This window comes from Prenolepis imparis, unplaced genomic scaffold (assembly GCF_030444845.1).
Source record: "Prenolepis imparis isolate NDT839.2.m4 unplaced genomic scaffold, iyPreImpa1.0 SCAF_7, whole genome shotgun sequence".
Taxonomy (NCBI): Eukaryota; Metazoa; Arthropoda; class Insecta; order Hymenoptera; family Formicidae; genus Prenolepis; species Prenolepis imparis.
This window is the reverse complement of record NW_028141165.1, coordinates 13,306,423-13,332,225: the sequence shown is the minus strand read 5'-3', so window position 1 is coordinate 13,332,225 and position 25,803 is coordinate 13,306,423. Positions and strand designations below refer to the sequence as shown.

Here is a 25,803-nt window from a genome sequence, read left to right as displayed (position 1 = left end):
TGAGGAAAATACATTCAATGTCTTTCAAATAAGTAATTAGAATGATTAAACTTATCACTCAACTAATTTAATTTAATTATATAAATTTTTAAATGGGACCACTATCGTAAAAAGGAAATTATTACATAATGAAGCACGGGACAAATTCTTGATGAAAATGCATTCAATGACTTTCAAATAAATAATTTAAATGATTATACTTATCACACATCTAATTTAATTTAATTATATAAATATTTTAATGGGACCAATATCGTAAAAATGAAATTATTACATAATGAAGCACGAGTCAAATTCTTAATGAAAATGCATTCAATGTCTTTCTAATAAGTAATTAGAATGATTAAATTAATCACTCATCTAATTTAATTAAATTATATAAATATTTAAATGGGACCACTATCGTAAAAATGAAATTATTATATAATTAAAGAAGTGTCAAAGTCTTGAGGACAATACATTCAATATCTTTCAAATAAGTAATTAGAATGATTAAACTTATCACACCTCTAATTTAATTTAATTATATAAATATTTAAATGGGACCACTATCGTAAAAAGTAAATTATTACATAATGAAGCACGAGTCAAATTCTTAATGAAAATGCATTCAATGTCTTTCTAATAAGTAATTAGAATGATTAAATTTATCACTCATCTAATTTAATTAAATTATATAAATATTCAGATGGGACCACTATCGTAAAAATGAAATTATTATATAATTAAAAAAGTGTTAAATTCTTGAGGAAAATACGTTCAATCACTTTCAAATAAGTAATTAGAATAATTAAACTTATCACTCAACTAATTTAATTTAATTATATAAATATTTAAATGGGACCACTATCGTAAAAAGGAAATTATTACATAATGAAGCACGGGACAAATTCTTGATGAAAATGCATTCAATGACTTTCAAATAAATAATTTAAATGATTATACTTATCACACATCTAATTTAATTTAATTATATAAATATTTTAATGGGACCAATATCGTAAAAATGAAATTATTACATAATGAAGCACGAGTCAAATTCTTAATGAAAATGCATTCAATGTCTTTCAAATAAGTAATTAACATGATTGAAATAATCTTAAATCTCAGTTATTTAAATTGTGTAAACATATATATGGAACCAATATCGTAAAAATGAATTTATTACATAATGAAGCAAGAGTTAAATTCGTAATGAAAATGCATTCAATTTCTTTGAAATAAGTAAGTAAAGTGATTAAACTTATCACACATATAATTTAATTAAATTATAGAAATATTTAAAAGGGACCAATATCGTAGAAATGCAATTATTACATATTAAAAAAAGAGTCCAATTCCAAATGAAAATGCATTCAATGTCTTTCAAATAAATAATTAGAATGATTAAACTTATCACACATCTAATTTAATTAAATTATATAAATATTTAAATGGGACCACTATCGTAAAAATGAAATTATTACATAATGAAGCACGAGTCAAATTCTAGATGAAAATGCATTCAATGACTTTCAAATAAATAATTTAAATGATTATTCTTATCACACATCTAATTTAATTTAATTATATAAATATTTAAAAGGGACCAATATCGTAAAAATGAAATTATTACATAATAAAAAAAGAGTCCAATTCCTAATGAGAATGCATTCAATGTCTATCAAATGAGTAATTAAGATGATTGAAATAATCTTAGATCTCAGTTAATTAAAATATATAAATATTCAGATGGGATCAATATCGTAAAAATTTAATTACATAATGAAGCAAGAGTCAAATTCTTAATGAAATTGCATTCAATGTATTTCAAATAAGTAATTAGAATGATTAAACTTATCACACGTCTAATTTAATTAAATTATATAAATATTGAAATGGGACCACTATCGTAAAAATGAAATTATTAAATAATGAAAGAAGAGTCTAATTCTTAATGAAAATGCATTCAATGTCTTTCAAATAAGTAATTAAAATGATTAAACTTTTCACTCATCTAATTTAATTAAATTATATAAATATTTAAATAGGACCACTATCGTAAAAGTGAAATTATTATATAATTAAAGAAGTGCCAAATTCTTGAGGATAATACATTCAATGTCTTTCAAATAAGTAATTAGAATGATTAAACTTATCACTCAACTAATTTAATTTAATTATATAAATTTTTAAATGGGACCACTATCGTAAAAAGGAAATTATTACATAATGAAGCACGGGACAAATTCTTGATGAAAATGCATTCAATGACTTTCAAATAAATAATTTAAATGATTATACGTATCACACATCTAATTTAATTTAATTATATAAATATTTTAATGGTACCAATATCGTAAAAATGAAATTATTACATAATGAAGCACGAGTCAAATTCTTAATGAAAATGCATTCAATGTCTTTCAAATAAGTAATTAACATGATTGAAATAATCTTAAATCTCAGTTATTTAAATTGTATAAACATATATATGGAACCAATATCGTAAAAATGAATTTATTACATAATGAAGCAAGAGTTAAATTCGTAATGAAAATGCATTCAATGTCTTTGAAATAAGTAAGTAAAATGATTAAACTTATCACACATATAATTTAATTAAATTATAGAAATATTTAAAAGGGACCAATATCGTAGAAATGCAATTATTACATATTAAAAAAAGAGTCCAATTCCTAATGAAAATGCATTCAATGTCTTTCAAATAAGTAATTAGAATGATTAAACTTATCACACATCTAATTTAATTAAATTATATAAATATTTAAATGGGACCACTATCGTAAAAATGAAATTATTACATAATGAAGCACGAGTCAAATTCTAGATGAAAATGCATTCAATGTCTTTCAAATAAGTAATTAAGATGATTGTAATAATCTTAGATCTCAGTTATGTAAATATTTAAATAGAACCAATATAGTAAGAATAAATTTATTAGATAATAAAGCACGCGTCAAATTCTAAATGAAAATGGATTCAATGTCTTTCAAATAAGTAATTAAGATGATTGAAATAATCTTAGACCTCAGTTATTTAAATTATATAAATATTTAAATAGAACCAATATCGTAAAAATAAATTTGTTACTTAATGAAGCAAGAGTCAAATTCTAAATGAAAATGCATTCAATGTCTATCAAATATATAATTAAAATGATTAAATTTATCAATCATCTAATTTAATTAAATTATATAAATATTCAGATGGGACCAATATCGTGAAAATGAAATTATTATAGAATTAAAAAAGTGTTAAATTCTTAAGGAAAATACGTTCAATCACTTTCAAATAAGTAATTAGAATAATTAAACTTATCACTCAACTAATTTGATTTAATTATATAAATATTTAAATGGGACCACTATCGTAAAAAGGAAATTATTACATAATGAAGCACGGGACAAATTCTTGATGAAAATGCATTCAATGACTTTCAAATAAATAATTAAGATGATTGTAATAATCTTAGATCTCAGTTATTTAAATTATGTAAATATTTAAATAGAACCAATATAGTAAGAATAAATTTATTACATAATAAAGCACGCGTCAAATTCTAAATGAAAATGGATTCAATGTCTTTCAAATAAGTAATTAAGATGATTGAAATAATCTTAGACCTCAGTTATTTAAATTATATAAATATTTAAATAGAACCAATATCGTTAAAATAAATTTATTACTTAATGAAGCAAGAGTCAAATTCTAAATGAAAATGCATTCAATGTCTATCAAATATATAATTAAAATGATTAAATTTATCAATCATCTAATTTAATTAAATTATATAAATATTCAGATGGGACCAATATCGTGAAAATGAAATTATTATAGAATTAAAAAAGTGTTAAATTCTTAAGGAAAATACGTTCAATCACTTTCAAATAAGTAATTAGAATAATTAAACTTATCACTCAACTAATTTGATTTAATTATATAAATATTTAAATGGGACCACTATCGTAAAAAGGAAATTATTACATAATGAAGCACGGGACAAATTCTTGATGAAAATGCATTCAATGACTTTCAAATAAATAATTAAGATGATTGTAATAATCTTAGATCTCAGTTATTTAAATTATGTAAATATTTAAATAGAACCAATATAGTAAGAATAAATTTATTACATAATAAAGCACGCGTCAAATTCTAAATGAAAATGGATTCAATGTCTTTCAAATAAGTAATTAAGATGATTGAAATAATCTTAGACCTCAGTTATTTAAATTATATAAATATTTAAATAGAACCAATATCGTTAAAATAAATTTATTACTTAATGAAGCAAGAGTCAAATTCTAAATGAAAATGCATTCAATGTCTATCAAATATATAATTAAAATGATTAAATTTATCAATCATCTAATTTAATTAAATTATATAAATATTCAAATGGGACCAATATCGTGAAAAAAAAATTATTATATAATTAAAAAAGTGTTAAATTCTTGAGGAAAATACGTTCAATCACCTTCAAATAAGTAATTAGAATAATTAAACTTATCACTCAACTAATTTAATTTAATTATATAAATATTTAAATGGGACCACTATCGTAAAAAGGAAATTATTACATAATGAAGCACGGGACAAATTGTTGATGAAAATGCATTCAATGACTTTCAAATAAATAATTTAAATGATTATACTTATCACACATCTAATATAATTTAATTATATAAATATTGAAATGGGACCACTATCTTAAAAATGATATTATTAAATAATGAAGGAAGAGTCAAATTCTTATAATGTAAATGCATTCAATGTCTTTCCAATAAGTAATTAAAATGATTGAAATGATCTTAGATCTCAGTTATTTAAATTGTATAAATATATAAATGGAACCAATATCGTAAAAATAAAATTATTTCATAATAGAGCACGAGTCAAATTCAAAATGAAAATGCATTCAATGTTCTTCAAATAAGTAATTAAAATGATCTGAACATCTGCTCTTAAAAATGCGATTATATATATATTTTAATAATTTTAATTCATAATTTTTAGTTTTATATATATTTATACAAATATAATATAATAATTATATATATTGTTATCATTTAGGTATACATTAATCTATTTTACTATGTGTTACATCGATAAAAAATTTATTATAATTTCTTTGAATATTATTGTTGAATTTAATGTGAAAAATTTATCGTTATAAAAAAAAATGTACAAAATTTTTTTTAAAAATATTTATATCAGATAAAATTAATTTCATAAAAATGTGATAATATGATGTAAATAATATGTTATAATATTTTAAACTCGAATATTTTATAACAGAAATCAGCTGATAACTGTCAAAAAGAATTATGAAATTATTTAAAACATATATTATTATTTTAATTTTTATAACATATTATTAGTTTAAAATTTAAATAAATTGTTAATTTGCTAATTAAAATTTAAAATAATAATAGGTTATAAAAATTAAAATAGTAATATATGTTGTAAATAATATGTTATAATGCCTTAGCTGCGATTAATATTTTTTGACAGAAATCAGCTGATGGTTTTCGAAAATAACTATCGAATTTTAAGTATTATATTATATTATTTAATACATATTATTATTTTAATTTTTATAACATATTATTATTTTAAAATTTAATTAACAAATTTTCGCTTAATTAATATTTTTTGATAGAAATCATCTGATTAAAGTTTTAATTTGCTTATTAATTTTTTAAATAATATGTTTTAAATAATATGTTATAATATTTTTGACAATTATCAGCTGATTTCTATCAAAAAATATTAATCAAGAAGAAGGTAGTATAACATATTATTTACAACATAATACTATTTTAATTATATTACTATTAAATGTATTACTATTTTTACCATATTATTATTTTAAAATTTAATTATCAAATTAATGCTTTAATCAGCTGATTTCTGTGAAAAAATATTAATCAAGTTTATACAAACTTTATTTTATTTTTTTTTAAATATCCTTTTTAACAAAAAATCGAATAATGGCGCGCGCGTAGCGCGCGATTGTGTTGTTCTAGTAACTAGTATATAAAATCGAAGAATGCGCGTAGCGCGCACTTGTTTTTTCCGGTGTTTAAAAAAAGACGTATCATAACTTGAAGTTATGATAATTAAATCGCGACATTAAACAATCAAAAAAATTAATCATTGCACCTAATAATTAAAACTTGTTAAAAAAGATGAAGAAAGAAAGAGCGCATTTAAATATATGAGAAATCATGAATAAAATAATTCTCACTTCGATAATAGAAAATATTTAAAAAAGATATATAAATTATCTTTTTTTTTTAAATTGAAATATTCATCCTAATTAATTGTGTGTTTATTCATTTTGAGGTAACGGATAGTAACTATCTACAATCTACAGTCTACAATCTACATTCTAAATCTACATCTCTACAATCAAATATTTATGAAACCGTTACCTCGTAATAAAATAATAGTTTATCACTTACCAATCGATGTTCAACAGCAGAGGAGATAACTGCATCGAAGCTACGTAGATCTGTAACATACAAATAGAATATAAATTATAACAGCGTTTTAAATAATTATTATCTAATTAGTATTTTAATATCTAATTAGTATTTTACACATTAAATTTTATATTCGACGCGTACAATAATCAGTAGATAGGTATATATAATTGAATAATTTTATAAATTTTGTAAAGATTATTTTTTTAAATGTAAAATACTTTTATAATATTTATACATATAGAGTTATTTCTCTCTAATTTTCCTTTATTTAAATTATTCAATATATAAATAGAATTATATAATATCTATGTGTAAAAAAATACGTGATTTATAACAAGTCAAATATTATACATATACATCATATTACATAAATATTATATAAATAATAAACACTCACCACAAAGTTGCTCCGCCGGTGCCTGATGCCTCCTAGTCCTGCTCCTCCTCTCAGGTCAGATTGATCAGGATTGTCCAATAATTCAAGTCAAAGTCTGCTGATTGATGATAACGCGCGATACTTTGAACGACACTCCCGCACTTAAACGCGCGATACTTTGAACGACACTCCCGCACTTGAACGCGCGACACTACCGTCCGATTGTGTCTTATTGTTAGACCATCGTGTTGCCGATCATATCGCTCAATTTTATGGCGATGTCAAGCACACCATATGTGCTTCATTAGTAATAACTGTCATTTCTTAATAATTACTATATATATAATATCGATAACACCCCCCTTTAATGAAAATTATAATAAATTAATATTATATATAAAAGGAATTTTGTACGTTCTTTGTTATGAATCCGCGAAAATTCGATAATCAATTTTAATATATTCGCGGTTTGCAGTTTATTTCCGAATTACACGATAGCGCAATCGATGAATCACAAAAGTAAAAAAAAATAAAATAAAATAACATAATCCGTACTAAAAATTTTAAGATATTATTATGAATTTTTCTGCAAATTTTATATCACTATTACTTTTTCTTTTAGTCCAAAATTATTATATATTCTCAAAATATCCGCAAAATATCTGATATGTTATATATTTTAAAATATAACTTTATTTTAACTAATGTAAACTCAAATGATCAATCAACATAAATGAATGGATTACAAAATATATAATATAAAATCTGTACATTATAATAATAAGTAATTATAATTATTTAATCATTTAAAATTTATAATCACACATACAATTAATATAATTGTTAGTATGTTCTTTTAAAATAAATTAGATTGAATATATTATGTATTACTATATAAAATGTTTCTTTTCCTTTTCTTAAACTGTAATTCTTAAACTGTATTCATAATCTTTATTATACTTTTAATCTTTAATAATCCATTCATTTTAAGGTAACGGAACTATCTACAAAATCTACAGTCTATACACAAGCTACAATCTAGATCTACACATTTCCACACAATCTAATCTCTACAAAACCGTTACCTTTTGTAATAAAATAATTTTTCACTCACCGGTCGATGGCAAATAGTGGAGTTAACTGCATTGAAGCTACGTTGATCTGTAACATATAAATAAAATTCAAATTATAGAACTGCTCAAAATAATTAATACTTAAAAAAATTATTATTTTGTATGCATTAAATTTTATATTCGATGCATACAAATAATAAACAGCAATATAATTAAACAATTTTATAAATTTGTTTTAATAATAATTGAATTAATAATAAATACTTACACAATAGTTGCTCCGCTGGTGCCCGACGTCTCTCCCAGACCTCCTCCTCCTCTCAGATTGTCAAGATCATCAGTCGTCAGTTATGTTGATCTGTAACATACAATTAAAATTCAAATTGTAGTAGCGCCTAGAATAATTAATATTTTAGAAAATTATTACTGTACGCATTGGATTTTATTTTCTATGCCTACAATAGTGAGCAAGTAGAAATATAGTTGAATAATTTTATAAATTTTTATTTAATTTATAATTTTTATTTAATTTAAAATTATTAAATTTCTATTTAATTTATAATTATTTTTTATTTGATTTATAATAATTTTAATATTTTATTTTATTTTATAAATTTTTATTTAGTAATTGAACTAAATAAAGTCAATAAATACTCACTCCATGATTGTTCGACTGGTGCCCAATGTCTCCCAGACCTCCTCCTCTCAGATTATCAAGACAGTCAGTTATGTTGATCTGTAACATATAAATAAAATTCAAATTGTAGCAGCACACAAAATATATAAATATTCAGATGGGACCAATATCGTAAAAATGAAATTATTACATAATGAAGCATGAGTCAAATTCTTAATGAAAATGCATTCAATGTCTTTCAAACAAGTAATTAAGATGATTGAAATAATCTTAGATCTCAGTTATTTAAATTATATTAATATTTAAATAGAACCAATATCGTAAAAATAGATTTATTACATAATAAAGCACGAGTCAAATTCTAAATGAAAATGCATTCAATGTAATTCAAATAATTAATTAAGATGATTGAAATAATCTTAGATCTCAGTTAATTAAATTATATAAATAATCAGATGGGACCAATATCGTATAAATATTTTCATTACATAATGAAGCAAGAGTCAAATTCTTAATGAAAATGCATTCAATGTCTTTCAAATAAATAATTAAGATGATTGAAATAATCTTAGACCTCAGTTATTTAAATTATATAAATATTTAAATAGAACCAATATCGTAATAATAAATTTATTACTTAATGAAGCAAGAGTCAAATTCTTTATGAAAATGCATTCAATGTATTTTAAATATATAATTAAAATGATTAAATTTATCAAACATCTAATTTAATTAAATTATATAAATATTCAGATGGGACCAATATCGTAAAAATGAAATTATTACATAATGAAGCATGAGTCAAATTCTTAATGAAAATGCATTCAATGTCTTTCAAATAAGTAATTAAGATGATTGAAATAATCTTAGATCTCAGTTAATTAAATTATATAAATATTCAGATGGGACCAATATCGTAAAAATGAAATTATTACATAATGAAGCAAGAGTCAAATTCGTAATGAAAATGCATTCAATGTCTTTCAAATATATAATTAAAAATGTCTTTCAAATATATAATTAAAATGATTAAATTTATCAAACATCTAATTTAATTAAATTATATAAATATTAAAGGGGACCAATATCGTAAAAATGCAATTATTACATAATAAAAAAAGAGTCCAATTCCTAATGAAAATGCATTCAATGTTTTTCAAATAAGTAATTAAAACAATTAAACTTATCACACATCTATTTTAATTTAATTATATAAATATTGAAATGGGACCACTATCGTAAAAATGAAAGAAGAGTCAAATTCTTAATGAAAATGCATTCAATGTCTTTCAAATAAGTAATTAAGATGATTGAAATAATCTTAGATCTCAGTTATTTTAATTATATTAATATTTAAATAGAACCAATATCGTAATAATAAATTTATTACTTAATGAAGCAAGAGTAAAATTCTTTATGAAAATGCATTCAATGTATTTTAAATATATAATTAAAATGATTAAATTTATCAAACATCTAATTTAATTAAATTATATAAATATTCAGATGGGACCAATATCGTAAAAATGAAATTATTACATAATGAAGCAAGAGTCAAATTCTTAATAAAAATGCATTCAATGTCTTTCAAATAAGTAATTAAGATGATTGAAATAATCTTAGATCTCAGTTAATTAAATTATATAAATATTTAAATAGAACCAATATCGTAAAAATAAATTTATTACATAATAAAGCACGAGTCAAATTCTAAATGAAAATGCATTCAATGTCTTTCAAATATATAATTAAAATGATTAAATTTATCAAACATCTAATTTAATTAAATTATATAAATATTCAGATGGGACCAATATCGTAAAAATGAAATTATTACATAATGAAGCAAGAGTCAAATTCTTAATAAAAATGCATTCAATGTCTTTCGAATAAGTAATTAAGATGATTGAAATAATCTTAGATCTCAGTTAATTAAATTATATAAATTTTCAAATAGAACCAATATCGTAAAAATGAATTTATTACATAATAAAGCACGAGTTAAATTCTAAATGAAAATGCATTCAATGTCTTTCAAATAAGTAATTAAGATGATTGAAATAATCTTAGATCTCAGTTAATTAAATTATATAAATATTCAGATGGGACCAATATCGTAAAAATGAAATTATTACATAATGAAGCATGAGTCAAATTCTTAATGAAAATGCATTCAATGTCTTTCAAATAAGTAATTAAGATGATTGAAATAATCTTAGATCTCAGTTAATTAAATTATATAAATATTCAGATGGGACCAATATCATAAAAATGAAATTATTACATAATGAAGCAAGAGTCAAATTCGTAATGAAAATGCATTCAATGTCTTTCAAATATATAATTAAAAATGTCTTTCAAATATATAATTAAAATGATTAAATTTATCAAACATCTAATTTAATTAAATTATATAAATATTAAAGGGGACCAATATCGTAAAAATGCAATTATTACATAATAAAAAAAGAGTCCAATTCCTAATGAAAATGCATTCAATGTTTTTCCAATAAGTAATTAAAACAATTAAACTTATCACACATCTATTTTAATTTAATTATATAAATATTGAAATGGGACCACTATCGTAAAAATGAAAGAAGAGTCAAATTCTTAATGAAAATGCATTCAATGTCTTTCAAATAAGTAATTAAGATGATTGAAATAATCTTAGATCTCAGTTATTTAAATTATATAAATATTTAAATAGAACCAATATCGTAAAAATAAATTTATACATAATAAAGCACGAGTCAAATTCTAAATGAAAATGCATTCAATGTCTTTCAAATATATAATTAAAATGATTAAATTTATCAAACATCTAATTTAATTAAATTATATAAATATTCAGATGGGACCAATATCGTAAAAATGAAATTATTACATAATGAAGCATGAGTCAAATTCTTAATGAAAATGCATTCAATGTCTTTCAAATAAGTAATTAAGATGATTGAAATAATCTTAGATCTCAGTTAATTAAATTATATAAATATTCAGATGGGACCAATACCGTAAAAATGAAATTATTACATAATGAAGCAAGAGTCAAATTCGTAATGAAAATGCATTCAATGTCTTTCAAATATATAATTAAAAATGTCTTTCAAATATATAATTAAAATGATTAAATTTATCAAACATCTAATTTAATTAAATTATATAAATATTAAAGGGGACCAATATCGTAAAAATGCAATTATTACATAATAAAAAAAGAGTCCAATTCCTAATGAAAATGCATTCAATGTTTTTCCAATAAGTAATTAAAACAATTAAACTTATCACACATCTATTTTAATTTAATTATATAAATATTGAAATGGGACCACTATCGTAAAAATGAAAGAAGAGTCAAATTCTTAATGAAAATGCATTCAATGTCTTTCAAATAAGTAATTAAGATGATTGAAATAATCTTAGATCTCAGTTATTTAAATTATATAAATATTTAAATAGAACCAATATCGTAAAAATAAATTTATACATAATAAAGCACGAGTCAAATTCTAAATGAAAATGCATTCAATGTCTTTCAAATATATAATTAAAATGATTAAATTTATCAAACATCTAATTTAATTAAATTATATAAATATTCAGATGGGACCAATATCGTAAAAATGAAATTATTACATAATGAAGCAAGAGTCAAATTCTTAATGAAAATGCATTCAATGTCTTTCAAATAAGTAATAAAGATGATTGAAATAATCTTAGATCTCAGTTAATTAAATTATATAAATATTCAGATGGGACCAATATCGTAAAAATGAAATTATTACATAATGAAGCAAGAGTCAAATTCGTAATGAAAATGCATTCAATGTCTTTCAAATATATAATTAAAAATGTCTTTCAAATATATAATTAAAATGATTAAATTTATCAAACATCTAATTTAATTAAATTATATAAATATTAAAGGGGACCAATATCGTAAAAATGCAATTATTACATAATAAAAAAAGAGTCCAATTCCTAATGAAAATGCATTCAATGTTTTTCCAATAAGTAATTAAAACAATTAAACTTATCACACATCTATTTTAATTTAATTATATAAATATTGAAATGGGACCACTATCGTAAAAATGAAAGAAGAGTCAAATTCTTAATGAAAATGCATTCAATGTCTTTCAAATAAGTAATTAAGATGATTGAAATAATCTTAGATCTCAGTTATTTAAATTATATAAATATTTAAATAGAACCAATATCGTAAAAATAAATTTATTACATAATAAAGCACGAGTCAAATTCTAAATGAAAATGCATTCAATGTCTTTCAAATATATAATTAAAATGATTAAATTTATCAAACATCTAATTTAATTAAATTATATAAATATTCAGATGGGACCAATATCGTAAAAATGAAATTATTACATAATGAAGCAAGAGTCAAATTCTTAATAAAAATGCATTCAATGTCTTTCAAATAAGTAATTAAGATGATTGAAATAATCTTAGATCTCAGTTAATTAAATTATATAAATTTTCAAATAGAACCAATATCGTAAAAATGAATTTATTACATAATAAAGCACGAGTTAAATTCTAAATGAAAATGCATTCAATGTCTTTCAAATAAGTAATTAAGATGATTGAAATAATCTTAGATCTCAGTTAATTAAATTATATAAATATTCAGATGGGACCAATATCGTAAAAATGAAATTATTACATAATGAAGCAAGAGTCAAATTCTTAATGAAAATGCTTTCAATGTCTTTCAAATAAGTAATTAAGATAATTAAACTTATCACACATCTAATTTAATTTAATTATATAAATATTCAGATGGAACCAATATAGTAAATATGAAATTATTACATAATAAAGCAAGAGTCAAATTCTTAATGAAAATGCATTCAATGTCTTTCAAATAAGTAATTAAAATGATTAAACTTTTCACACATCTCATTTAATTAAATTAGAATCGTTTTCATTAGAGACTTTTTAGAAGTCATTAAAATATTCATGAGATTGTTAATACGAATGCTTATTGAAAATATATATAATGTATAATTTAAATTTCTTTCTGAGCTAATTTAAAAAATAGATTTTTTAAACCAATGTTATATTATTGCGTTTTTTGAAAAACAAAAAAAAAAAAGAATAACTTTAAGATATTTATGAAATTTTTAATGCGAGTGCTTATCGAAAATATTATAAATTTAAATATATGTATATATGTATAATGTAAATTTATTTCTGAGCTAATCTCAAAAATCAATTTATATCCTAAACAATATTATGTTATTATTATATTAGCGGTTTTTATGTGCTGGCTAATATATATTTCAAATAAATGGCGATGATATAAATTCGATGATAGATATAATTAGTTAAATAAAATCAATTTACTCACCGGTCGTTGAAACGCGGTTATATTTTCGTTGATTGTTGCGTCGCTTCGGAAAGTCGTTCCTATAAATAATATTATATTATTATTATATGAGCGATTTTCATATGCTAGCTATATATTTCAGGTAAATGACAATGATATAATCAGGTAAATAAAGTCAATTTGCTCACCAGTCGTTGAAACGCTGCCATATTCTCGTTGATTGTTGCGTCGTTTCGGGAATCGTTCGCCGAGATGCATTTCCATCGACCAGGCATTACAGATTTCGATTTCCCGCATTAAATAATACGATAGAACGATCACCCGTTACTTTGTACGGCATTCTCGACACCGATTGCACGCACTACGCACCGGATTGCATAAATAACAACGGATAAATAACGACGATATATAACCATCCGCCACTTTCGATATTCGCGATATGTAGTGAAGTAGCACGCTGTGACGTAGTACATCGTGACGTAATGCAACACTTTGTGCGGCGCGAACTTCGCGCGGTTCGCGCGCGACACAATCATCTGAAAACGATAAATTATGTATTGATTAAATATCTCACATCCAAAATATAGTTTTCCCAAAGCACAAAAGCTTGAACGCGATGAGATTCGTACAAATAAATGACGCCAAATGATACATACCTCTTAATAAATAGAATGTTCAATGAGATCGATCGATTCGGAGAAAAAGCGGTTAAGCGGCGTAGCCCGGAGGATGCAGACTGTCGTAGGTTGATTAACCGTGATCGCACGAGTTAATTAATACTTCCTCCTAATTGCCCGTGGCACGATTCAATACTCCCAACATTCGTTTGTACGCGGAATTCTATCTTAACGGGAAAAACGCGTGAAAAATGCGGAGCCGATTGAGCGCGATACCGTGACTATCGAGAGGACGCGAGGGACGAAGGACGTGACGTAGTAACTACGTAAGTCGACACTCAGCGCGCCGCGCGCCAAATTCAAAAACCATTACAGGCTGTAACTTTTGTACTTGAACCATCGTCTAAATTATTACTGTGAATTTAAATTTATATTATATACGATTCAATATTTCGATTTCGTAATCACTGCGATTGTAATTTCAAGTGTGTCATTTATACGTGTGTGTACGGAACCTGACATATATTCATATTAATTTCAAATTTAGAATACTGATTAAAGATTAAACGCGATTGCATGTATTAAGTAATATTTCGATGATCGTCCATCAATATTTCTTGCAATTATGGATATCGCTTATTCAAGTTTAACATCGCGTAATAAAATAACATAATGTGCTATGCTCGTTAGCATTTAAACAGATAGTACTTATACTTAATATCTAATTTGTAGGCTGGTATTCTGATGGTACCATCATAATGTGCAAACAATGTACTGTTGAAATATATACAAGATTAATTTTTGGCTCGTTTTATATGCATATAAAAAAACGTTTTAATCGTTTTATACGCAGATTATTTCTGTACCAAATAGATTCAAGCCTACAAATTTTTTCATTTAATACACATAATATGAATATGAGTTTTAATGGGTTCGTAGCTATAAAGTATCGATTTTTAATATTTTAAAAAGAGCAAAAAATTAATCTTTTATATCTTTCAACAGTACATTGCCTGCACATTATGATGGTACCATCAGAATACCAGCCTACAAACTTTTTGATACAATATACGTAATATAATTGTGCGCCGTATGAGATTCGCGGCTTAAAAGTTTTAATTTTCAATATTTCAAGACGCGCCAAAAATTATTCTTTCATATATTTTAACAGCACATTGTCTACACATTATGATGGTACCATCAGAATACCAGCCTACAAATTATTTGATACAATATACGTAATATAACTGTACGCCGTATGAGATTCGCGGCTTAAAAGTTTTAATTTTCAATATTTTAAGACGAGCCAAAAATTCATCGATTATACATTTTAATAGTACATTGATTATAGAATAATTTGGTACCAAACAGACACCAGCGTACAAATTTTTTAACTTGATATACATAAAATAATGTTGCGTCGCATAGGGTCAGCAGTAAAAAAGTATATATTTCTAATATTTTAAGACGAGCCAAAAATTCATCGTTTATACATTTTAATAGTACATTGATTACAGAATCTTTTGGTACCAAGCAGACAACAACGTACAAACTTTTTCATTTGCTATACATAAATTAAGGATGCGTCGCATAGGGTCAGCGGTAAAAAAGTATCGATCTCTAATATTTTAAGACGAGCCAAAAATTCATCGATTATACATTTTAATAGTACATTGATTACAGATTCTTTTCAAACCATGCAGACACCAGCGTACAAATTTTTTAATACGATACACATAAAATAAGGATGCGTCGCACAGGGTCCGCGTCAAAAAAGTATTAATTTCTAATATTTTAAGACGAGCCAAAAATTCATCGATTATACATTTTAATAGTATATTGATTACAGAATCATTTGGTACCAAACAGAGACCAGCGTACAAATTTTTTAACTTGATATACATAAAATAAGGTTGCGTCGCATGGGGTCAGCGGTAAAAGAGTATCGATTTCTAATATTTTAAGACGAGCCAAAAATTCATCGATTATACATTTTAATAGTACATTGAATACAGAATCATTTGGTACCAAACAGAGACCAGCGTACAAATTTTTTAACTTGATATTCATAAAATGATGTTGCGTCGCATAGGGCCAGCGGTAAAAAGTATCGACTTCTAATATTTTAAGACGAGCCAAAAATTCATCGATTATACATTTTAATAGTACATTGAATACAGAATCATTTGGTACCAAACAGAGACCAGCGTACAAATTTTTTAACTTGACATATATAAAATAAGGTTGCGTCGCATGGGGTCAGCGGTAAAAGAGTATCGATTTCCAATATTTTAAGACGAGCCAAAAATTCATCGATTATACATTTTAATAGTACATTGATTACAGAATCTTTTGGTACCAAACAGACACCAGCGTACAAATTTTTTAATGCGATAAACATATAATAAGGATGCGTCGCACAGGATCCGCGTCAAAAAAGTATTAATTTCTAATATTTTAAGACGAGCCAAAAATTCATCGATTATACATTTTAATAGTACATTGATTACAGAATCATTTGGTATCAAACAGACACCAGCGTACAAATTTTTTAACTTGATATACATAAAATAAGGTTGCGTCGCATGGGGTCAGCGGTAAAAGAGTAGCGATTTCTAATATTTTAAGACGAGCCAAAAATTCATCGATTATACATTATAATAGTACATTGATTACAGAATATTTTCGAAACATGCAGACACCAGCGTACAAATTTTTTAATACGATAAACATAAAATAACGATGCGTCGCACAGGGTCCGCGTCAAAAAAGTATTAATTTCTAATATTTTAAGACGAGCCAAAAATTCATCGATTATACATTTTAATAGTACATTGAATACAGAATCATTTGGTACCAAACAGAGACCAGCGTACAAATTTTTTAACTTGATATATATAAAATAAGGTTGCGTCGCATGGGGTCAGCGGTAAAAAGTATCGATTTCCAATATTTTAAGACGAGCCAAAAATTCATCGATTATACATTTTAATAGTACATTGATTACAGAATCATTTGGTATCAAACAGACACCAGCGTACAAATTTTTTAACTTGATATACATAAAATAAGGTTGCGTCGCATGGGGTCAGCGGTAAAAGAGTATCGATTTCTAATATTTTAAGACGAGCCAAAAATTCATCGATTATACATTTTAATAGTACATTGATTACAGAATCATTTGGTATCAAACAGACACCAGCGTACAAATTTTTTAACTTGATATACATAAAATAAGGTTGCGTCGCATGGGGTCAGCGGTAAAAGAGTATCGATTTCTAATATTTTAAGACGAGCCAAAAATTCATCGATTATACATTATAATAGTACATTGATTACAGAATATTTTCGAAACATGCAGACACCAGCGTACAAATTTTTTAATACGATAAACATAAAATAACGATGCGTCGCACAGGGTCCGCGTCAAAAAAGTATTAATTTCTAATATTTTAAGACGAGCCAAAAATTCATCGATTATACATTTTAATAGTACATTGAATACAGAATCATTTGGTACCAAACAGAGACCAGCGTACAAATTTTTTAACTTGATATATATAAAATAAGGTTGCGTCGCATGGGGTCAGCGGTAAAAAGTATCGATTTCCAATATTTTAAGACGAGCCAAAAATTCATCGATTATACATTTTAATAGTACATTGAATACAGAATCATTTGGTACCAAACAGAGACCAGCGTACAAATTTTTTAACTTGATATACATAAAATGATGTTGTGTCGCATGAGGTCAGCGGTAAAAGAGTATCGATTTCTAATATTTTAAGACGAGCCAAAAATTCATCGATTATACATTTTAATAGTACATTGATTACAGAATCTTTTCGAAACATGCAGACACCAGCGTACAAATTTTTTAATACGATAAACATAAAATAACGATGCGTCGCATAGGGCCAGCGGTAAAAAGTATCGACTTCTAATATTTTAAGACGAGCCAAAAATTCATCGATTATACATTTTAATAGTACATTGAATACAGAATCATTTGGTACCAAACAGAGACCAGCGTACAAATTTTTTAACTTGACATATATAAAATAAGGTTGCGTCGCATGGGGTCAGCGGTAAAAGAGTATCGATTTCCAATATTTTAAGACGAGCCAAAAATTCATCGATTATACATTTTAATAGTACATTGATTACAGAATCTTTTGGTACCAAACAGACACCAGCGTACAAATTTTTTAATGCGATAAACATATAATAAGGATGCGTCGCACAGGATCCGCGTCAAAAAAGTATTAATTTCTAATATTTTAAGACGAGCCAAAAATTCATCGATTATACATTTTAATAGTACATTGATTACAGAATCATTTGGTATCAAACAGACACCAGCGTACAAATTTTTTAACTTGATATACATAAAATAAGGTTGCGTCGCATGGGGTCAGCGGTAAAAGAGTAGCGATTTCTAATATTTTAAGACGAGCCAAAAATTCATCGATTATACATTATAATAGTACATTGATTACAGAATATTTTCGAAACATGCAGACACCAGCGTACAAATTTTTTAATACGATAAACATAAAATAACGATGCGTCGCACAGGGTCCGCGTCAAAAAAGTATTAATTTCTAATATTTTAAGACGAGCCAAAAATTCATCGATTATACATTTTAATAGTACATTGAATACAGAATCATTTGGTACCAAACAGAGACCAGCGTACAAATTTTTTAACTTGATATATATAAAATAAGGTTGCGTCGCATGGGGTCAGCGGTAAAAAGTATCGATTTCCAATATTTTAAGACGAGCCAAAAATTCATCGATTATACATTTTAATAGTACATTGATTACAGAATCATTTGGTATCAAACAGACACCAGCGTACAAATTTTTTAACTTGATATACATAAAATAAGGTTGCGTCGCATGGGGTCAGCGGTAAAAGAGTATCGATTTCTAATATTTTAAGACGAGCCAAAAATTCATCGATTATACATTTTAATAGTACATTGATTACAGAATCATTTGGTATCAAACAGACACCAGCGTACAAATTTTTTAACTTGATATACATAAAATAAGGTTGCGTCGCATGGGGTCAGTGGTAAAAGAGTATCGATTTCTAATATTTTAAGACGAGCCAAAAATTCATCGATTATACATTATAATAGTACATTGATTACAGAATATTTTCGAAACATGCAGACACCAGCGTACAAATTTTTTAATACGATAAACATAAAATAACGATGCGTCGCACAGGGTCCGCGTCAAAAAAGTATTAATTTCTAATATTTTAAGACGAGCCAAAAATTCATCGATTATACATTTTAATAGTACATTGAATACAGAATCATTTGGTACCAAACAGAGACCAGCGTACAAATTTTTTAACTTGATATATATAAAATAAGGTTGCGTCGCATGGGGTCAGCGGTAAAAAGTATCGATTTCCAATATTTTAAGACGAGCCAAAAATTCATCGATTATACATTTTAATAGTACATTGAATACAGAATCATTTGGTACCAAACAGAGACCAGCGTACAAATTTTTTAACTTGATATACATAAAATGATGTTGTGTCGCATGAGGTCAGCGGTAAAAGAGTATCGATTTCTAATATTTTAAGACGAGCCAAAAATTCATCGATTATACATTTTAATAGTACATTGATTACAGAATCTTTTCGAAACATGCAGACACCAGCGTACAAATTTTTTAATACGATAAACATAAAAAACGATGCGTCGCACAGGGTCCGCGTCAAAAAAGGATTAATTTCTAATATTTTAAGACGAGCCAAAAATTCATCGATTATACATTTTAATAGTACATTGATTACAGAATCTTTTGGTATCAAACAGACACCAGCGTACAAATTTTTTAACTTGATATACATAAAATAAGGTTGCGTCGCATAGGGCCAGCGGTAAAAAGTATCGACTTCTAATATTTTGAGACGAGCCAAAAATTCATCGATTATACATTTTAATAGTACATTGAATACAGAATCATTTGGTACCAAACAGAGACCAGCGTACAAATTTTTTAACTTGATATTCATAAAATGATGTTGCGTCGCATAGGGCCAGCGGTAAAAAGTATCGACTTCTAATATTTTAAGACGAGCCAAAAATTCATCGATTATACATTTTAATAGTACATTGAATACAGAATCATTTGGTACCAAACAGAGACCAGCGTACAAATTTTTTAACTTGACATATATAAAATAAGGTTGCGTCGCATGGGGTCAGCGGTAAAAGAGTATCGATTTCCAATATTTTAAGACGAGCCAAAAATTCATCGATTATACATTTTAATAGTACATTGATTACAGAATCTTTTGGTACCAAACAGACACCAGCGTACAAATTTTTTAATGCGATAAACATATAATAAGGATGCGTCGCACAGGATCCGCGTCAAAAAAGTATTAATTTCTAATATTTTAAGACGAGCCAAAAATTCATCGATTATACATTTTAATAGTACATTGATTACAGAATCATTTGGTATCAAACAGACACCAGCGTACAAATTATTTAACTTGATATACATAAAATAAGGTTGCGTCGCATGGGGTCAGCGGTAAAAGAGTAGCGATTTCTAATATTTTAAGACGAGCCAAAAATTCATCGATTATACATTATAATAGTACATTGATTACAGAATATTTTCGAAACATGCAGACACCAGCGTACAAATTTTTTAATACGATAAACATAAAATAACGATGCGTCGCACAGGGTCCGCGTCAAAAAAGTATTAATTTCTAATATTTTAAGACGAGCCAAAAATTCATCGATTATACATTTTAATAGTACATTGAATACAGAATCATTTGGTACCAAACAGAGACCAGCGTACAAATTTTTTAACTTGATATATATAAAATAAGGTTGCGTCGCATGGGGTCAGCGGTAAAAAGTATCGATTTCCAATATTTTAAGACGAGCCAAAAATTCATCGATTATACATTTTAATAGTACATTGATTACAGAATCATTTGGTATCAAACAGACACCAGCGTACAAATTTTTTAACTTGATATACATAAAATAAGGTTGCGTCGCATGGGGTCAGCGGTAAAAGAGTATCGATTTCTAATATTTTAAGACGAGCCAAAAATTCATCGATTATACATTTTAATAGTACATTGATTACAGAATCATTTGGTATCAAACAGACACCAGCGTACAAATTTTTTAACTTGATATACATAAAATAAGGTTGCGTCGCATGGGGTCAGCGGTAAAAGAGTATCGATTTCTAATATTTTAAGACGAGCCAAAAATTCATCGATTATACATTATAATAGTACATTGATTACAGAATATTTTCGAAACATGCAGACACCAGCGTACAAATTTTTTAATACGATAAACATAAAATAACGATGCGTCGCACAGGGTCCGCGTCAAAAAAGTATTAATTTCTAATATTTTAAGACGAGCCAAAAATTCATCGATTATACATTTTAATAGTACATTGAATACAGAATCATTTGGTACCAAACAGAGACCAGCGTACAAATTTTTTAACTTGATATATATAAAATAAGGTTGCGTCGCATGGGGTCAGCGGTAAAAAGTATCGATTTCCAATATTTTAAGACGAGCCAAAAATTCATCGATTATACATTTTAATAGTACATTGAATACAGAATCATTTGGTACCAAACAGAGACCAGCGTACAAATTTTTTAACTTGATATACATAAAATGATGTTGTGTCGCATGAGGTCAGCGGTAAAAGAGTATCGATTTCTAATATTTTAAGACGAGCCAAAAATTCATCGATTATACATTTTAATAGTACATTGATTACAGAATCTTTTCGAAACATGCAGACACCAGCGTACAAATTTTTTAATACGATAAACATAAAATAACGATGCGTCGCATAGGGCCAGCGGTAAAAAGTATCGACTTCTAATATTTTAAGACGAGCCAAAAATTCATCGATTATACATTTTAATAGTACATTGAATACAGAATCATTTGGTACCAAACAGAGACCAGCGTACAAATTTTTTAACTTGACATATATAAAATAAGGTTGCGTCGCATGGGGTCAGCGGTAAAAGAGTATCGATTTCCAATATTTTAAGACGAGCCAAAAATTCATCGATTATACATTTTAATAGTACATTGATTACAGAATCTTTTGGTACCAAACAGACACCAGCGTACAAATTTTTTAATGCGATAAACATATAATAAGGATGCGTCGCACAGGATCCGCGTCAAAAAAGTATTAATTTCTAATATTTTAAGACGAGCCAAAAATTCATCGATTATACATTTTAATAGTACATTGATTACAGAATCATTTGGTATCAAACAGACACCAGCGTACAAATTTTTTAACTTGATATACATAAAATAAGGTTGCGTCGCATGGGGTCAGCGGTAAAAGAGTAGCGATTTCTAATATTTTAAGACGAGCCAAAAATTCATCGATTATACATTATAATAGTACATTGATTACAGAATATTTTCGAAACATGCAGACACCAGCGTACAAATTTTTTAATACGATAAACATAAAATAACGATGCGTCGCACAGGGTCCGCGTCAAAAAAGTATTAATTTCTAATATTTTAAGACGAGCCAAAAATTCATCGATTATACATTTTAATAGTACATTGAATACAGAATCATTTGGTACCAAACAGAGACCAGCGTACAAATTTTTTAACTTGATATATATAAAATAAGGTTGCGTCGCATGGGGTCAGCGGTAAAAAGTATCGATTTCCAATATTTTAAGACGAGCCAAAAATTCATCGATTATACATTTTAATAGTACATTGATTACAGAATCATTTGGTATCAAACAGACACCAGCGTACAAATTTTTTAACTTGATATACATAAAATAAGGTTGCGTCGCATGGGGTCAGCGGTAAAAGAGTATCGATTTCTAATATTTTAAGACGAGCCAAAAATTCATCGATTATACATTTTAATAGTACATTGATTACAGAATCATTTGGTATCAAACAGACACCAGCGTACAAATTTTTTAACTTGATATACATAAAATAAGGTTGCGTCGCATGGGGTCAGCGGTAAAAGAGTATCGATTTCTAATATTTTAAGACGAGCCAAAAATTCATCGATTATACATTATAATAGTACATTGATTACAGAATATTTTCGAAACATGCAGACACCAGCGTACAAATTTTTTAATACGATAAACATAAAATAACGATGCGTCGCACAGGGTCCGCGTCAAAAAAGTATTAATTTCTAATATTTTAAGACGAGCCAAAAATTCATCGATTATACATTTTAATAGTACATTGAATACAGAATCATTTGGTACCAAACAGAGACCAGCGTACAAATTTTTTAACTTGATATATATAAAATAAGGTTGCGTCGCATGGGGTCAGCGGTAAAAAGTATCGATTTCCAATATTTTAAGACGAGCCAAAAATTCATCGATTATACATTTTAATAGTACATTGAATACAGAATCATTTGGTACCAAACAGAGACCAGCGTACAAATTTTTTAACTTGATATACATAAAATGATGTTGTGTCGCATGAGGTCAGCGGTAAAAGAGTATCGATTTCTAATATTTTAAGACGAGCCAAAAATTCATCGATTATACATTTTAATAGTACATTGATTACAGAATCTTTTCGAAACATGCAGACACCAGCGTACAAATTTTTTAATACGATAAACATAAAAAACGATGCGTCGCACAGGGTCCGCGTCAAAAAAGGATTAATTTCTAATATTTTAAGACGAGCCAAAAATTCATCGATTATACATTTTAATAGTACATTGATTACAGAATCTTTTGGTATCAAACAGACACCAGCGTACAAATTTTTTAACTTGATATACATAAAATAAGGTTGCGTCGCATAGGGCCAGCGGTAAAAAGTATCGACTTCTAATATTTTGAGACGAGCCAAAAATTCATCGATTATACATTTTAATAGTACATTGAATACAGAATCATTTGGTACCAAACAGAGACCAGCGTACAAATTTTTTAACTTGATATATATAAAAAAAGGTTGCGTCGCATGGGGTGAGCGGTAAAAGAGTATCGATTTCCAATATTTTAAGACGAGCCAAAAATTCATCGATTATACATTTTAATAGTACATTGAATACAGAATCATTTGGTACCAAACAGAGACCAGCGTACAAATTTTTTAACTTGATATACATAAAATGATGTTGCGTCGCATGGGGTCAGCGGTAAAAGAGTATCGATTTCCAATATTTTAAGACGACCCAAAAATTCATCGATTATACATTTTAATAGTACATTGAATACAGAATCATTTGGTACCAAACAGAGACCAGCGTACAAATTTTTTAACTTGATATTCATAAAATGATGTTGCGTCGCATAGGGCCAGCGGTAAAAAGTATCGACTTCTAATATTTTAAGACGAGCCAAAAATTCATCGATTATACATTTTAATAGTACATTGATTACAGAATCTTTTGGTATCAAACAGACACCAGCGTACAAATATTTTAACTTGATATACATAAAATAAGGTTGCGTCGCATAGGGCCAGCGGTAAAAAGTATCGACTTCTAATATTTTAAGACGAGCCAAAAATTCATCGATTATACATTTTAATAGTACATTGAATACAGAATCATTTGGTACCAAACAGAGACCAGCGTACAAATTTTTTAACTTGATATATATAAAAAAAGGTTGCGTCGCATGGGGTGAGCGGTAAAAGAGTATCGATTTCCAATATTTTAAGACGAGCCAAAAATTCATCGATTATACATTTTAATAGTACATTGAATACAGAATCATTTGGTACCAAACAGAGACCAGCGTACAAATTTTTTAACTTGATATACATAAAATGATGTTGCGTCGCATGGGGTCAGCGGTAAAAGAGTATCGATTTCCAATATTTTAAGACGAGCCAAAAATTCATCGATTATACATTTTAATAGTACATTGAATACAGAATCATTTGGTACCAAACAGAGACCAGCGTACAAATTTTTTAACTTGATATACATAAAATAAGGTTGCGTCGCAAGGGGTCAGCGGTAAAAGAGAATCGATTTCTAATATTTTAAGACGAGCCAAAAATTCATCGATTATACATTTTAATAGTACATTGAATACAGAATCATTTGGTACCAAACAGAGACCAGCGTACAAATTTTTTAACTTGATATACATAAAATGATGTTGCGTCGCATGGGGTCAGCGGTAAAAGAGTATCGATTTCCAATATTTTAAGACGACGC

The 25,803-nt window shown here is 26.5% G+C and overlaps 1 long non-coding RNA gene across 1 annotated transcript; it reads right to left on the bottom strand.

Moving 5' to 3' along the window:
• Window positions 1-6,897: 6,897 nt before the first annotated feature.
• LOC145938856 (uncharacterized) lies at window positions 6,898-14,374 on the bottom strand. The gene is made up of 6 exons (XR_014425747.1): window positions 14,125-14,374; window positions 13,958-14,016; window positions 8,602-8,679; window positions 8,212-8,301; window positions 7,985-8,031; window positions 6,898-7,184 (listed from the first exon to the last, which is right to left on the bottom strand). It is a non-coding gene; the product is annotated as an uncharacterized LOC145938856 (long non-coding RNA).
• Between the last annotated feature and the right edge of the window lie 11,429 nt (window positions 14,375-25,803).